This window comes from Anomalospiza imberbis, chromosome 16 (assembly GCF_031753505.1).
Source record: "Anomalospiza imberbis isolate Cuckoo-Finch-1a 21T00152 chromosome 16, ASM3175350v1, whole genome shotgun sequence".
NCBI classification, from domain to species: domain Eukaryota; kingdom Metazoa; phylum Chordata; class Aves; order Passeriformes; family Viduidae; genus Anomalospiza; species Anomalospiza imberbis.
Genome location: NC_089696.1, coordinates 10,053,226 through 10,062,430, shown reverse-complemented (window position 1 = coordinate 10,062,430; position 9,205 = coordinate 10,053,226). Strand labels below are relative to the sequence as shown.

At 37.4% G+C, this 9,205-nt stretch overlaps 1 long non-coding RNA gene across 1 annotated transcript; it reads right to left on the bottom strand.

The window, feature by feature from the left end:
• Nucleotides 1-4,044: 4,044 nt before the first annotated feature.
• LOC137483693 (uncharacterized) lies at nucleotides 4,045-8,982 on the bottom strand. The gene is made up of 3 exons (XR_011004596.1): nucleotides 8,435-8,982; nucleotides 8,261-8,343; nucleotides 4,045-5,126 (listed from the first exon to the last, which is right to left on the bottom strand). It is a non-coding gene; the product is annotated as an uncharacterized lncRNA (long non-coding RNA).
• Nucleotides 8,983-9,205: the final 223 nt, after the last annotated feature.

Genomic DNA, 9,205 nt, shown 5'->3' with positions numbered 1-9,205 from the left:
TTCACTCTGAGGAAAAGCTGTTCCACTGTTTTACCTTGTGGGCTGTTATTTTTTTTTTTCAGACTGACTCGCATTGTCACATCCAGCTCCTCTGTAAATCACCCCATAAGGCTCTCTGCACCTTTCCTGAGTTTTGCTTCTCCTACTGTTATCTGTAAAGTCTGCACCAGAACAATGATTCCACTCAATTCAACTGCTGTGCCACATGTCAGTGATATGGTTCCAAAACGCTTTTTAAGCTTTGCATTCTAGATAAATACTCTCACACATGTTTATTCACAGCAGCAGCTGCTTCAAAAATCTGTGTTGTGTTGGGCACCTGGAAGAATCCAGCCTCAGGCAGAAGTGCCAGTGACACACATGCATTTCCTACTTACGTGATGTGGAATTTGCTGTCACTTCTCCCACCCATCAGCAGGTGAGATCAGCAGTTTTCAAACATCCATTTCCAAATGCCCGCTCACCTTCTGCTATATGGGACTGCCTCCATGAGGGAGCATTTTTGGTCTTCCACTAGGCAAAAGAAAAAACCCAGAGCAGAATTCAGGAGAGCCATTTTGCCTGGAAATGGAAGCAATTAAGTTGGATGGCAAAGCTCACAGCAGCCATTCAGTTATGAGAATATCTTTTCAGTGAAACACTGAAACCAAGTTACAGAAAAAATGTCTGATTTTTGGAGGTTTTACAAGTACAGGGGCATGGCTGTGAAAATCACCATACTTAAAATGCAGCTTTTAATGTGTTCTTTCATTTGATTCAGGTCTGCTTTTCAAGTCAGACAATGTTGTCTACATAGCCTTTTATCCCAAATATGTCGATGACTTTACCACTTCTAAGCTTTAAAAAAAGCTGTTTTCTAATTGGGGTGTAAGACAGTGTCAAGAACTAACAATTTGGATTAATTTTCTGGCTGAAACAGAAAAAGTATGCCATATTCAAGTTGTATGACTTCTCTTTGTTTTCAGACTGTGAAAAACAAGAAGTTTCTGCACTTACTGCATGGTACTGTATTGTAAGGCTTTATTAATTCAGGCCTTGTTTTCTCATTCCTTACAGAATCATTTCTACCACTAGTTCCATTAATTCTAGTAAAAATTCTCAGTAGGATATCTATTGCTCTTTCTGCAGGACAGAAAAAAATTTTCATTAAGAAACAACAGTTTTTCCCCTTTCCCACCTGCCTTCAATGCCTTTTTTCTAATTAAAAGTACAAAAGCTCCTTGAAAGCAACAGAAATAAAACTACTTTCTCTATAAGTTGCATTTTTACCTGCCCTTCTTAAAGAGAAAAAGACCCAACTTACAAATAAACTAGTTGGAGTCCTGACAGCAGAAACAGGAATCTTCTCTTCTGCACTGTACTTACAAACACATACAAGTTCCCTTTGCTTTTTGCTTTAGCCTGAGGCTTCCAGTATGTAGAAACCTGCTGTCCAAAATGAAACTTATACATTTAATAAGAATTCAAGTCTGTCTGAAGAGAATAGCTTCTTTTATTAACTACATAAGTCTGAAACTCAGTTAGACACTGTTCAGAGTTCTGTAAATATAAGTCTATATTTCACCATGGACATGTTCAGTGACTTAAAAGCAATATAAACAAGATAATTCCTAAAGGAGCGTGGCATCCTTTTCTCAGTGCAATCATATCCATCCCAGTTACTGGCTACTTTACTTTACTATACTTTATTTCTTACAGTGTTCTAGAGGAGGTTTTTGTGTTGGCTTTTTGTTTTTTTTACAAGGAAAAATTTGCAAAGAATAAGCAGCGTGTGAATAGCAAAGATATTGCTCATGTTTTTATACAATATAAAAAATTCAATAACTGGATGAACAATGTTGGTACAACAGAGTGTTTTGGTTAGGAATTGAGCTACATTTCTCTGCTACCTAAAAAATCAAACTAAAAGAGACTGCAAAGGGAAAGAAATCCATTTCCTACCTGCACAGTAGTGTTATAGAGTCTCCAAAGCAGGATATCATGCACATGCCATATCTTGCATAGCAGCCCTAGCTTCATTTTTTAAAAAAGAAACAACACAGAAGAGAAACTTCTTAAGCCTAATGTTTCAGACAACTGTTGCCATTTGCAAATACTTTTTGGGTGCCAAAGTTGAATAATTCTTACCTCTAAAAAACAAGGTTTTCCTAAGAAACTCAGAAAGACACACATTTTTTTCTGGACGTTGCACTGGCAATATTTCCCCACAAAACAGCTCTGAATCTGTCTGCACAGCCAGAGCAGGACTCAGGGCAGGGTTCTGGCCATCAGCACTCAGTTTGCACAGAGCTAGGGCCAAATGCTAGAGCTGGCAAGGAGAGGAACTGAACTGGTTTGAACAGCCCCAATATTTTTTTCAAGGGGTCTAAAGGAAAAAAGAAGCCAACAAGAGCTCTGTGCAGCAAAGGGGAAGGGCATAAACAGTGACCACACAATATGGAAAACATTGGTGGCCATGAGATTCACCATGTTGAAGGACAAGGAGTAAAAACTACAAGAACAGACTTTCCTACTGAATACGTGCAAGTAACTGCAAAGCCCAGACTGCCCTGAAGAGTGATATCAAAGGATTCAATTAAAGATAGAAAGGATTTATTGCTTCCACAGTTTTACAACAGAGCTATCGAAGACAAAGTATAAGGACTGAAATTGTAAAACATTTTAATGCTTCTGAAAACAGATAGTGAGGAAACGGGTTTTTACCCCAGATAGTATTAAAGCATGTAACACTGAGCAGTCTATATTAATCCTCTGAGCTGCAAAGCAAGTTGGGCTTGGATTATTTGGGAATGAATGACAGATTTAGCTGTACTGGTGAAACAAATTACAAAAGCAAAGGATTTCATCAAAATTATGTGAAAAGGCAACCAATGTCATTCAAGATGACATCAAAACCTTGCTTTAAAACCTGTTCCAAACTTTTTTAAATCTCCAGAGCCAACCAAAAATAGAGACTGAAATTACTCACTATAAGGCTCTGGAACTATAACCAAAATTAACTGCAGTGACTAAGCATACTTCTCTTGCCAATAATGAAAAAAAAAAAAAAAGATATGTCCTTTATCTGTGATAATTTGACAGTAGTTGTTACTACTAACACAGAAATAAAGTGATCAATGTCTTCTCTCTAAAATACAGAACTTTTCATATTAATAGGTGACAAGGTGAGTGATCTTACTGGAGTTCAATTATAAACCAATTCTGAAAGGGAATATTTCACACTGAATTAGAACTACAAGGACAACACGAGGACTGCTGCAAAGTTACAGAGAGCTCAAGTTCTCTTCAAGACTTCTACAGAGTGGGCAGGGATTGATAAAACCGTGGAGAAAGTGTCAGCAAAAATTCAACATGCAATCAGCTCTTCTATAGATTAGCAGAGAATTCAGAAAAGGCTTATGGTCAAATCTGCAATTATTTAGTCATAAGTGGTCTTACTGCAGATTGCAGCCTCAATGTGTAGTTTTGATCAGAATTTTCACTACCCAAACACACAGGTCTCAGTCTTGCAGGTGATATCCTGCTCTCACCATCTCAACCAGAGTTTCTAGTGCTTTCAGGAAAACAGCAGAATTAAACAAGGCTAGAAAATGCTGATTTTCATCAGATTTCCTAGATTAGGTTTCAGTTTAGGGCTGTTATTTTTAAGCATTCAGAGAGATTAATTCAGCCATCATTTCATTATGGAAAGTGAATAATGATGCTCACAGGACTACCATTTACTTGTGAGGGTATACCCTGCTCATGGAATTTGACATTTCGGATCTTGCACACCTTTATGGAAATAATCTCCCAAGCTTGATTAGATCCAATACAACTCAAAAACCTGGTTTTCATCAGAACTTAAAAAATACAAGAACCTCCTTCTTTTGGGAAAAAAAAAAAGAAAAGAAATTTACATTACTATCTAAACCTCTAGTTTTAAATCTACAAGCCAGATACTAGAGCCACCCACTGTGAATGGGATTTGTGTGCTTTTACCAAGCCACTGGAATCTGGAACACTTTATGGAACCATTATAATCAATGATCAAGAATCAAGAAGTGCAATAAAAGTGTCCATACCATTTTAAAATACCTATGCCTTTTTCACACTTTTTACTATAATCATTACTTACATAATCCAAGTAGTGTTTTTCAAATATTCCAATATAATATCAAGCAATTTTCTCAAGGACTGATTTAGAACTGCATGGGCTGAAGTGATTTATACTTTAATTCCCATGCACTTATCTAAATTGAATTTAATCTGACATCTTATTACCAAGTTCTATTACATTGTCCTAGAGCTCTTAGTAGTCTTTTCTAAAATTGCCTAATTTATATAAATTTATGGCATTACTATGTATTGACACCCTGCTTTTCACCATTACTCTAGGCAGATAATATAATAATGTATCAATCAGTGTACAAAGCCTCAAATAACTCCTATATTTGACTTCTTTCTAGTCCTTCTCAGTCACAGGACTTGTTCTTTAATTCCCTAGCAATTCATGAACAAGCATGACTGCCCTGACTCTCCCCTTGCCTTAGTTGCTCCAATTTTCCTTAACAACTTTGAATGAGTTACTAATCCTTTCAAAGTGCCATCTCCTAAGTCCTGCTGGTTTTCTTCCAATAAGAATTACAAAAAAACAGCTACATGCATTCTTCCAAAAATGTTGGACTTTGATAACCCTGGTGGGCCCTTCCAACTCAGGATATTCTATGATTCTATTAAATAATTTTCATGGGTAGGAACACATTTCTGACCACAAGAACTGCTACTTGAAGCACCCCAAAGTTGAGGCCCTGGAAAGTTTAAGATCAGGATTCTAGACAGTAGAACCTACACTATAGCTAAATTTACTCACCCTAGAATAATTTGTGTACTATTACATTATATTCCTGAATAACTGAAATGCATTAACTGTCATTGTCTAATACCATCAAAATAAATGTTATATCTGGACTTCATACCATTCAAAGCCTGGGGTTCCTCAAAGTCAGTGGCAGCTGTGACATTTGGCACATTCAGAGATGACTGGTAAACAAGGGCAGAAATTGCACTTATTTGCCTCCTCTTCTCTCTTGAAAATACTCAAGGTCAATGGCAACACTGGGGTTTATTGTAAAGAAGACATCTATCTGTGGAGAAATGTTCCCCTTGGAGATCTTAAAAGTTCATATTATAGAAAATAACAATGAACATTATTTGAATATAAATTGAAAAATATATTTCAGTTCTGTTAAGTTAATCAGCCCTAAATCTCCATGGGAAACTTGCAACACTGTTCTCAATTTAAACACTTCCCAACAATTTACAGCTTCATTTTGCCAACTTTTCCCCAAACCACACTCCCATGAATTTACACAACCTAGAATGGTATTCAACAACAGCTGAGCAAAGCCTGTGAAGAAGAGGTTCAATATGCTGATGAGAAATAGTGCAGGAAAATGCAGTAGCAGCTCCTGAAAAAAGTCCTCCTTTTTATTCAGATGAAAGATACCTTAGCAATGCATCTCTACTTTTTACACTTGAGATCAACATTGGCAGATCAATTTTCTTCTTACGTTTGCACAGCTATGACCAGGAATGTTAATTAGCTTTTGGATTCTCTGGCCCCTCATTAGCATCAAAGTGAGAAAAATATCAGGGAGGGGGACAGGCGGAATGATGCAAAAGCTACTTGAAAGATGAACCAAACTTCATAGTTTCTTGTACTTGGTGCAGAACTGCTAAATTGAGTTGGGCTGTAAAACTGCTGTAACATAGATCCTGTTCAAAACCTCTGTTACATGGAGAGCAGGTAAAGTGGAAGTGTGAATCAACAATAGCACAGTTTAATCTATTTCTCATTTTGCACTCTGGGCCAAAGCATAAAAATCTGAGTTGTTGGAGTAAGTGCCCAGGCATTGATGGCCTATGGGTGGGTGAGCTCCCAGCTAACAATACACAGAAGCAAAGCCAGCACACACTCAATTTTCTTACCAGGACCCAAAGGAAAGTTGATTCCAAAGGATGAGATTTGCATTTAGATACAGTTTCAGTTCCTGGAATTAGCCAGCACTGAGCAGAGCTCTTGGTGCTGGAAGGATGCAGTGAATGAAGTGGGCACCACCCAAACACACACACCACTCTGCTGGAACAATCCATCCTCCTCCCCTTCATGCGCCTCTCCTGCACTGTCAGTGTTCAATTTCCACTACAATACACAGACATTTATATAACAGCTGTATCAAGGGAAAGGGATATAGTAGGAATCATAAAGATAGATGAATATTAGGACCTGGCCCTTGAAGCGGATTTTGTGTTCAGAGGATTTTAATACAACCAGAATACACAAACACACATTTCTATGGTTTGCAAAAAAAAAGGTGAATTTCAGCTGTATTTTTACTATGAATTTGTTGGGCTAAAATGCTTGTTTCCATAGTGAAACAAGACAAAAAGGCAAACATTTAGAAAAAAAAAAAAAAACATGTTTAAAATCTGGGACTGACAGCTCTATTCCCAGGCAAACAAAACTCTATGTGCAAAAGAAAACATCTGATGTAAATAAGACAAAATATTGCAAAATATTACAGGTTTTTGTTTTCTTTTAAACAATATAGACAAACCCACACATTTTGTTTCACTATAAGTGAAATCTAAGCAACTTTAGGACTAAAAAATATTTTCTTTTTTTTCCCCAAAAATTAAACAATCTTTCATGTTCAATGTCAATGGATTAGGCTTTCTAACACACAAAGAAAAATAAAAAAAGGTATTCAGAAAAAGAATTAACTGTTGCATCTCTCAGCAGCTTACACACAGCTGGAAGCTATTTGTTGGCTTTTTGAGCAGGATACTGGGAGCTTCATGTGCATCCACTCATTGCTGAGTGCTCCACGGAGCTGCTCTGGAATTGCATTCTCACACCAGTTCCTTCAGTGAAAGGCTGAACTCCACCACCTGCTCCATCCCTGGTTGTATTTGGTTACTCTCCCTTTCTTTGCAACACCTGCACGTATGACGAAATACCCTGCCACCGCCACGAGCAACTTCTCTTACAAGTCAGTCAATAGATTAAGTTTCTGTCTCATTTTAAAAACTCTGTGATAGCAAAGTATTTATAACTGCAGCCCCAAAGTAATGACACTATTGCTCTGAACTCTGTTGATTGGTTTTAATTTATATACAGGTTAGTCCTTTTTCACCTTCTGGTCTTGTTGAAGAATAAGACAACAAAACAACCTTGACAAAATCGGAATCAACTGGTAATTAATATTCCATTTAATGGAGATTAAAGCCATGGCACCCTAAGAGGATACTGCATTTATTACATTAAACTATATATAACTGCATCAAATGGAATATTTAAGCATTTAAACTTGAGCATTTTATGCGTTAGTAATTCACTTAATTATTTTCTCCAGAGAACAAGTGGTATAATATCATGCTGATGCATGGGGAGTTATATGAATAAATCTTCAGGCATCAGGATAGGATCACATACCCCAGAGCCTCACTTAAATCAATAAAAGCAGGAGGAAGTAATGGGAAGAACACTGCTTCTGGCTTATTTCACAGAGCTGTCTGTACAGCAGGTACACCAATCATGCTGAAGACCTCGTTGCCTTAACTTAATGAAAATGTAACTCATACTTTCACACTTTCATAAAAGTAAAAAGCTACCTATATTACATCCTCATTTAAAATGTCTCTGCTAGACCTCTTGCTTCATGATCCTCGTGTTCTAATGAATTTGAGCTGCGTAGGTCACATTACATTTCTAGATGGTCACAGCAGTCTCAGAAAACAGGTGAGAATGAATCAGTAGAAAGACTGAGAAGGCATAAACAAGAAACTTCACTAACAATTCCCTGCAGATAAATAAATGAATGTGTCACTATTCTCCAACACATAACCTCACTAACTCAACTAAACAAGCCTCTGTCTAAAATATTTTCTGCTCTGTAGCCTATTTTTATAGCTCTGAATTTGATATGGGAAACATTATATCAGTAATCAATGACTGCAGAGAGAAATTGAGACAGGAAAGAGTCATAAAATGAGCAAGAAAAGCAAGAAGAAAGGGAACATTATGTTAGAGATCTGAAAATGGGAAACGGGACTTCTGTTACTTCGTGTGTATGTGCTTTGTTTTATACAGTATTTTCTCTTTATTGTATTGACAAATAGTACCCATAGGTGGGGCAGGACAAATTGGAAATTAAAGAAATAGAATAAGAGACTGACACAAAATTTGCAATGAAGAAGGTCTGAATTTGACTTGTACCTGATTCCAGCTGTAGCTTCTGCTACAGGTGGGTGGCAGCCAGGGAGTTCCATCTTCATGCCTCAAACTCCACCTCAGCTGTGCTGAAATCCAGATCACACTGAGTCAGAGCAGCACAAACATCAAACAGAATTCAAGCTGCAGTACTGCCCTAATTCATATGCTGCTACCCACTTTCTTGGTGGACTTTTGACAGCTGGGAGTAACTCAGAAGCAAAAACCAATTCCCAGCTCTTGTTTTGCTGAGGAATTTCAACTGATTTGGCACTGGAGAAAAGTTGAAATCAAGCTGCTGTGGTGGTTCTCTGTTACCAAGGGATTCCTCCTGTGTAAGTGGAATTCCTACCTAGCCACTCTCTGCCTTTTCAACTACTTTGTGCTGTTGAAAAAAGGATGTGGCTTTGGCCCACATCTTAGTCTAGAAACTAAGAACTAACAAAATATAACACACTTTTATATTAATTCATTAATATTACCCAAACAGCACAAACTGTTGGCTGCACTTAGCAAGATGAATATTTCTGAATATTTTGGGAAAAGCATCCAGCTGCTAGCTGGTGAATCATCATAACAAAATGCTTATTTCCTCTAAAGAGTTATCCATCAATGTAAGTAATTCATGAGTTTAAATTCCCAGTTACACAGCGCACTTGACTTGGTCACTTTGGTATCATTCCTGACTTGTTTCTATGTAATTGCCATAGTTCTCTTGAAGTCATGGAAAATTCCTAACAATGAAAGAAAATCATAAGAAATTTACTGCCTTTCTGCACAACCTCCCCCCTTGCCTACAGTTATTGCAATAACTTATTTAATTTTACTACTCATCAAGGTGTTCAAGATCTCCTTGTCCATTTGCTGCAGCTCTGCCTATCTTTCACCTTTCTGTTTCCCATGAGTGCAGATTTTGGTCCTTGACTGTCAAGGATGTTTTCATTCTTTTTA